Source organism: Pterocles gutturalis, unplaced genomic scaffold (genome assembly GCF_000699245.1).
Source record: "Pterocles gutturalis isolate BGI_N339 unplaced genomic scaffold, ASM69924v1 scaffold38989, whole genome shotgun sequence".
Classification (NCBI taxonomy): Eukaryota; Metazoa; Chordata; class Aves; order Pterocliformes; family Pteroclidae; genus Pterocles; species Pterocles gutturalis.
Window position 1 is genome coordinate 25777 of NW_010129766.1, and position 8268 is coordinate 34044.

The 8268-nt window shown below is 37.7% G+C and overlaps 1 protein-coding gene across 1 annotated transcript in view; it reads right to left on the minus strand.

Annotated features, from left to right (window-relative positions):
• The window catches only part of LOC104466547 (zinc finger SWIM domain-containing protein 6), a gene marked incomplete at its 3' end in the record, with an annotated part of 46245 nt that overhangs the window by 23588 nt on the left and 14389 nt on the right, over window positions 1-8268 (minus strand). The gene's annotated exons all lie outside the window — the stretch shown is intronic.

Sequence of the window (8268 nt, forward strand, 5' to 3'; positions counted from 1 at the left end):
GAAGGTATCTAAGTCCATTTCCAGTGGCTTCACACTCCAAAGTGCTGTTGGTAACAGCCTGTACTCAAAAGAAGTTTCCCAAATTACATTGCTGGCATTCTCAAGTTTACATGTTTTGACTAGATTTCATGATGTCACCAATGCCACCTGCAAGATGCAAAAATGTCTCATTAAATGAAAAAAAAAAAAACAACCAAAAACCAAAACATAAACCTCTCAGAACATGTTTGTATTTACACACTCTGGGTTTCTCTCTAACACAGCTTGCTCTCTTCCTCCTGTCTCCCTTCCACCAGGCACCAGATTATCTTTTCACATTTCTCAGTATTCTGATGCATCTTGCTCCGTGAACTACATCCTACTAAACCAAAAGTAAAGTTCTGATTTGGATCTCCTGACTGTGACCTATGTCTTTCCAACACAAAACTCCTCACAGCACAGTGGCAAAATGATCACAACGCAATATACAGAAAATTTTCCCTCAGAAGATAATTGTAAAATAAGACATGCTGCAACTACAATTTGATATTAATTTCACAAGAGAATGAATATTAGAACTGTCATATTGCGGTGAGGAATTGCCTGGTTTGGTTGAACACTAATCCTCTTGACCTGGAAAAAGCCAGCTTTGCCAAAATAGACCTTTGGTTGAGACAGCCCCCCTTCTGAAAACACACAGTAATCATTCATCTTTAGTGTGCCTCACACGACAAAAAAAGAAAAAAGTTACATTACTGCTTTACACAATCACTTGTACATCCAGGGGAACACCAGTACTATTGTGTCTCTCAGTAGACATCCATACCTTTGAATTCATGTGGGAGAAAGGAACAGCATGTCTTTACACTGATTAGGATTTAACCATGTAAATTGAAAAACAAAGTATCCAGTCTTTGTAAAAGTAGGTGTTGTAATAATTACACATCCTGTATATGTACGTATTCATGAAGCCAAAGGAAGTGAAAAGAATGTATACAAACTCTCCTGAGAGATTAAGCATTGCTCAGTTTTCACAAATCCCATTATATTTTACTCTTGCCACAATAAATGGGAAGGTGGTGATAGAAAGAGGTGGGGGGGGGCTAAGACACTGGCTGTGACTGATGATCCAGCGTACAATTCTTTTTGACTATTTGATTACAGTCTTCCCAAGAAATCTGCATTCCCTAGAAATATTATGCTACCTTGTCAGAGCTGCTGTGTAGCTAAACTTGGGTGAGCATTTCCTCATTTACAATACCTGTGCAATCAATGGCCAAGACTTACCTTTGCTTTAGAATTTTACATTTAATATACTTAAGATCAACCCATTCATTTACCAAATTAAAATATGCAAGAAACAGATGCACATCTACTGCGACCTTTCTTTGCTCCTCCCAGTAAGGCATATCTCTCTCTAAAAATTAAAAACCCATAAGCCACCAGGTTATTAGCATTCAATCATTTCAAAGAAAATGGAGCCAGGTAATCAAGATCATTCCCTTTGTGCAACAGACAAAACCGCTTCAGCACTTGCTGCACAATTGCTGCTGTGCCCCATTTGAGGCTAATCAATTCTATTAAAAAAGCATAATTTTCCAGCATCGGAAGTGCTAGAATAGAAACACCACCACTAGGAGACAGAACCTATGACCCCTTTAAATTAGTGTCAGCAAAAGATTTCAAAGTGGTTTACATCTGGTTTTTAAACACATACACACTTTCACTGGGACAGCGGCTTGGAACCCTCAAAGAAGGTAGGGTATGATATTTATTGCTTCTCAACGAGAAGGACAAGTGCCTTCAGAACGACTGGCAAAGCCACCTCCCTCCTCCAGTCGCTGAGAGATCTCCACTAGAACAAAGCATAAGCAGAAGTCCCACTGGAAAACGTTCCAATTAATCACTTGCTTTTATGGAATAGTAAAGACAGGCACAGCACTTCAGTGTTGTCCTCTCCTTGATAAGAACACCAAGGAAAAGTACTCTCAGCATTCTGTTGGAACCAAGTTGCAATTTTATTCATAAAAACAACTCCTCAGTACACTCTGGTTTCTCTCTGCAGCCTTCAGAAAAAAAAGCTTCCTATGGGTGCTGTGTTTCTTGGAGAACAGAATGTTTCATTTTGCTCTAATTCATTCTATTACTGAATTAAACTTTGATGTATTGGTCTTGACAAGTGCTTCATGCTGACTGTATTGTGTATGATAGTATAATCACTCCCCATGCATTTCACACTAGCTAGCTGATTAATTGCAATAGATTATCTGCAGCACTGACGGCAAGAGGGAATCATTGCCCTTCTGCACACTAAACTCCAAATATGCATTAGAGGGAGTGGAGGTGTAACCCAGGGACAAAAAAACTCTGCCTAATTCCTTAAGTTTCCCTTTCTCTCTTGCTGCATATACTGTTGCTCCAAGGGTTAAAGGCACACATGTACTTGGCTGAAAGGAAACAAGTATCTATGTATTGAGATTCTGTTCTGACCTATTATCAACTATATGTTCCAATCTCTCTGTGTCAAGTAACGAAAACCTCCTGCTCTCATCTTCCTATGTTTTCAACTTTTAGCCCAACGGAAAAAGGAATTAAACAAATACTTCTGCTATTTTGCATGACCTTGCTGGTCTGTGCTATGCCTTTTTGAGTTTCTTTCAAAAAGTGCTCCGTCTTTCCAGACACACTGCCATTCAACCAAAGGGTTTCATGTAACAACAGAAATTTGTTTGAAAGGTGCAGTTTACAGTATTATAGCCTAAAACTGCAATATCCCTAAGAGAGCACTTAGGCTCTGTCACACGTCCACCAGGTGCCCCTCTATGCACCTACAGTACCCTATAACCTCATCGCTGTAGCAAGGCACGAGCTATTAGTCTACAAACTAGAGGAAAGTATAAAGCACCTGCAAATGCATCTCGCTGATTAACTTCTGTACTATTCACAAAGCCGTTCATTTGTTCACATAAAATCAACTGAAGGTAAAAGCATTGCTAATACTAGCAAAAAAATAGTATAAAAATACTCCTTTATGAATATATGAATATGATTCTTCACAGTTTTAAGTGGTTGACAATATTTATAACTACGTGGTGAACACAAAGTGTATTCCTGCCCAAAACAGAAATCAGACATTTTATCAAGTATTTTAACTGCTAATACACCCTCAGCAGTCAGTCTATTTTCAGAGACTTTGACAATTTTGAGAAGAAAAGCTAACGTGACTACTAACTATAAATAAACTAACCTACCTCTACTTAAATTTATCATGGAGATTAATTAATTCTTCTTCCAGGTAATTTTTTTCAGGAAGATTAAAAACTGGAAAGTTTGGTAAGTTCATCAAACAAAACATGACATTCATAGAAAAAAGGGATGAAAATACCTCTTAAAAAAAGTGGAGCAAGTGCAAACACTCCCTGGAATAGTGGGAAGTTCAGAAAAAAACTAAGATTGCCACAACTATGCTCACAGAATGTAAATAACCCACTGTAACTGGATAGAAGAATACATTCTGATTGCCTAGTCTGAATTCATTGCTACTCTAAGATTTCCCGAGTTCCCTTCATCTTCCAGTCCAAAAGTGATTGTTCAATTTTTACAAAAACAGCATACTTCAATTAAGATTTCTAATACAAGAACCCAGCACTGCTCCTGGTTAGCAGACGTTCTGCCTGGCTATCACAAATCAAAACTCTAAGCTTATTTCTAGTTTCCTAGTTAAATTTGTCCACCTCCAATTACAATTTTCAGCTACCTTTCCTTTGCTTGGCAGAAGTGCCTTCTCTCTCCATTTTTTAGTCTATGGAGGTATTACAAAGGATTTCATTTGTCTTGCTTTGGCAGACCCGAGCAGACTGAGATTTTTGCACTTCTCCCTTTAAATTACTTTTCCAATTTTTCAGTTATTTTTCCAGTATCCATTCAAGACAAAAAAACTGGAAAATAACACAAGGCTCGAATGCTGGACCACAATAAATCTCAAAGAAACCAAAATCTATTATGTCTCTCTAACTATGGTATTTACTAGAAGTGGTACTGGAAAATTAAATGACAGCTTAACATGACTGAAGTATTAAAAAGGAAGAAGGGAAAAAAAAGATGCAAGTACCAGCTTGGACTCACAGAAAAACTCTGCCCTTGATCTTGGCAGTCACGATTCCACAGTTAGGGCACCAATAAGTTTTGTACGAACTCCAAAACAGAACAACTTTTTAGGACTTTTATACGTAAATCAGTTTAACATTTCAGGAATCAAAAACTGTTTTAATGTGGGTACTTCAAGAGATTTGGCTCCTGCTGCAGAAAGTACTTTCCATCCAGCTGAGCTACATGGAAGCTCAAACTTTCTGTACTGCATTAGAAATAAGCCTGTCAAGCTATGCTTACAGACAGAAGTTAATTACTTTCACTGTTATTCCTCAAATCTGATAAATGCAGATTAACCATAGGAAAGAAAACCCTCTTTGAAAATAGCTCCCACTTACTGTCATACTCTGGTCTACACCCTAACTTCAAATACTATTATGGCACATGCCAATAATGAAGGAGGAAGGAAATCACCCTCAGAGAAGATGGACAGAACCCATCTTTGCAGAACTGCAGCCTGGCTTAATTCACTGGGGAAATGAAGGTGACAGCAACAACCGACACACTCCAGGGCCATGACAGAAATTTCAAGTTGTTAACCATAACTCAGACCTTAGAGCAGCAAAACTGTCTTGTGATGCTAACTCAGAAGTACTGTTAATTTAGTGCCTCTTATAGCACAAATCATTCAAATACGCTGACATACATTAACAGCTTACTGCGTGGAAGAGCAGATGCAACCTGAAGTGCGTGACTGAAGGCACATGTGTCTCATAACTATGGCAACTACACCATGGCAGACAAGACTAAAGAAAACAAAAGTAAAAGGAAGTTTATCAATTAAGCAAAGACAGCCTACTGGATGTCACACAGTTAAAAACACAAATATGTCTAAGATATCACTCCACCTAGAAGTACCATCATGAAAAAGCAAGGGAAGTGGTGCAAAGCACGGTCCACCCCACCTCCTTAACATGGGTCTTCCTAGAGCTTTCAAGTCAAGGCCAGAAATGTAATCAGTGCAAATGATTAACCTAAACTTAGAAATTTGAAGTTAACTTTATTTTCTACATGTGCAGGGCACTGGTACTCTCCTTAGCTTTAAAACAGAACATGATGCTGTTAGACCTTCGGATACTCAAAGAAATAACAAAAACATGTATGAGTTTGGCACTCAAATTTGAAGCTTAGATCCTTTCTGTACCATTTTTGAAATGCCATAAAATATGGGGAAAAGTGAATGTGTCTACTGCATAGCTAATCCTAACAAGGGATTTCACGCAGTATGCAGCTCCAGAAAAATGGTTTTAGAGTACAAAAACGCTTAACTTTAGTGATTCTTTTTTCATGGCAGCCCTGAAGTAGTCACCAAATCCAGCATCAGAATGGAATTTCTCTAGGGGCATACTCGCAACAACCCTATCTCTTTTGCCCTTTTCCCTTCACTGAAGCACTAAGCGGAGATAATCTATTTAGAACAGCTGGCATGTCCCATTATTTCAAGTTTGTTTCTCTAATTGCAAAGGGAAGGAATGACAAAGACAGAAATAGAGATGGAGAATGGCTCCATTTAGTTAAGGTTAAAAGAACCTTATATTTTCTAGAGACTAATATAAACTTTTATCAGAAAAATTCAGAGGGGTTTCCAAATCAAAAAAGCATTATTCAACAACCAATAATTCGTTTATTCATGGCAAAATGGTAATTAAATCTCTCTTAATTAATAATGATTCTTTGCCTAAACTCAACATTTAGAATTAAGTTTTAGATGAGGACCAAAGTGTTACTAATAAAAATCTAGGCATGATCCTTCAGGAAATATATGGTACTATTTCTCTACATGACATAACCTTGAAAAGTTATTTTTGTTTTGAATTTTAACACAAAAATGTATCACCCTAATCCAGAAAGTGGCTAAAGTATCAGCTAATGTGAACTCAAATTAGGCCATCAGGCTTTTCCAATGTTTAAAAAGTGGCCCACAACAGGGCAAAATGCTGGTGAAAAACTATGAAGACTAAGACTACTAGAACTACTTGGGCAAAGACATGTTATTCTGCTTAAGAAATACCTTAATGACAACAACCCATTTAGTATGTGTAATGGAAAGGATTCTAAGGATGTCACCCAGGAAAGCTTTATTCCATGAATGAAGCTCATGACAATTATTGTCAGCAGTTCATACATTCAAGAAGCTTTAGACACCAACAAGTGGTTGAGGTAGACAGAAGAAGCTTATGCATTAAAACGTGGAGACTACCCAGCTGGAAATAGATGACAACTTAAAAGGTATTCTGTATGTCATAAAATAAGAGGACCACCAGAGACCAGGACCACCATGATGCAAACCCAGAACACATTTTCCAGTTTCATCCACTACGCTGCCTTGCAAGAGCTCTTTGGACACAGCCTCTCTCCTGTGACACAGCCCTCGTATTTTTGTTCCACAAGAAACTAATCCTTGACTTTAAAAAAAATAAATAAAAAATCTTTCTTCCCCCTTATCCCCCTTAAACAGTTCTTAAAATGGAGGAAATCTACTAGAAATGTTCTGAAACATGCAAATTACATAAAGCCTTTTCACCTTGAAGGCAAGCAAGAGGATATAAAGATCCTGAAAATGGTAGTTCACAAAAAAAACCAACCTGATCCTGTAATCTACGTGTTGACAAGCTGTTGGGCTCCATCATTCCACCAAGCAGTAGATACTTGTCTTAGATTCTTCTACTTGACTGCTTTCATCAGATTAAGCATCTGGGATTTAATTTAACAGTTTCAGCTTTAGTGAGCTGTCACAAGAGCAGCCCCACTTTGATAACAGAAGCTGCTCCAATTATGGCTTGGTTTAGGGTTGACAAGTATAATGATTCATTGGTGGCACATGAGAAGTAATAAAAGGTTGTTTTGCATTACAGCTTTAAAAATGTGGGCACTTTTTTCATTTAATTTGTCACTTAGCTTTTGCTAAGAGGACATTTAAATTGCAGTAAAAGGCAAATAGGGCTTTTAGTTTAAATGTAATCCCCATATTTAAATGATCTGTAATGGTGCAGTGTTTGAGTGGGAACACTATTGTTTCACAGTGGGCCCTGATGGTGAGACATGTGACATTTGTATTCAGGTCCTGTATTATCCATGTGGCTAAAGGGCTTCCAATTTCATTTCACAGCCAGAAGTCTGCAGAAAACAACAATTAACTTGCAGATCCCATTCTCCGACAAAACTCGGGCTCTTCTCGGTGTCTGGCATCTGGCAGTGCTCAACATTTAATTCCAAAGGAGAGCCTCGCAGCCATCATGATCCCTGGGCTGGGGCACAAAGTCAAATGTTACCCCTTTTTTTAAGGAAATCTTTTCACTTTTGCAGGGAACAAGCAACTTTTACTTAATTTTTGATGGAAGAATATTAACAAATTACTGCTGTAGTAAGACTGTATGGTCCATTTTTTCCCTCTAGACTGCAAGAAGATTAACTGACCTTTTCTTCAAATCAGAGATCTCAGCTCAACAGGCATCAGCAGATATTTACTGTGCATTTCCATAACCCCCATTTTACCAATGCAGTGTAATTAAAAAGTCAAACCAAGGGGCTTCAGACAATTAATCATTCTGATATACTTAAGTCTTCAACCATAGTCACTAACAGTTAAACACCTAAAGATCAGCATGTGAAATTTACCTACTGAGACACTATTTAAACTACAACATGAAGAATTCTACCTTTGCTCTAAGCTCTGGAAAGCACATTAATGTATTACTGTGGCAAGTTGAAAGTGCTCACCAGTGCATCACTGAAGTTGTATCTAAACTCTTCTAGTATGAGAAGTATCTCAGCAACCCTTATAGTTTTGACCTGTAATCTTGATCTTTCCAATACCACACCTTTGGAGTTCCATAAGTAGCATTTAGTTCAAACCATTCTTTGACGTACAATAGGGGAATCTGCTGAGCATAATTACTATATTCTTCTTCCTGATCTAAAGGCTTTAAAAAACCCAAGTAGCTAGTAATGTTTAAGGCTTTTTTGTTAACTTGAGGCTTTTGAATTGTAAACTGCTTACAGAATTAGGATTTTGCATTAGAAAATTGCCAGGCTCATACTTAGATGTGTATTATTTGCAAGGTTGTGGTGGGGTTTCTTCATTTGTTTAGTGGGGGGTTTTTTGGTTGGTGTTTTGTTTTGTTTTTTTTTTTTTTTTTT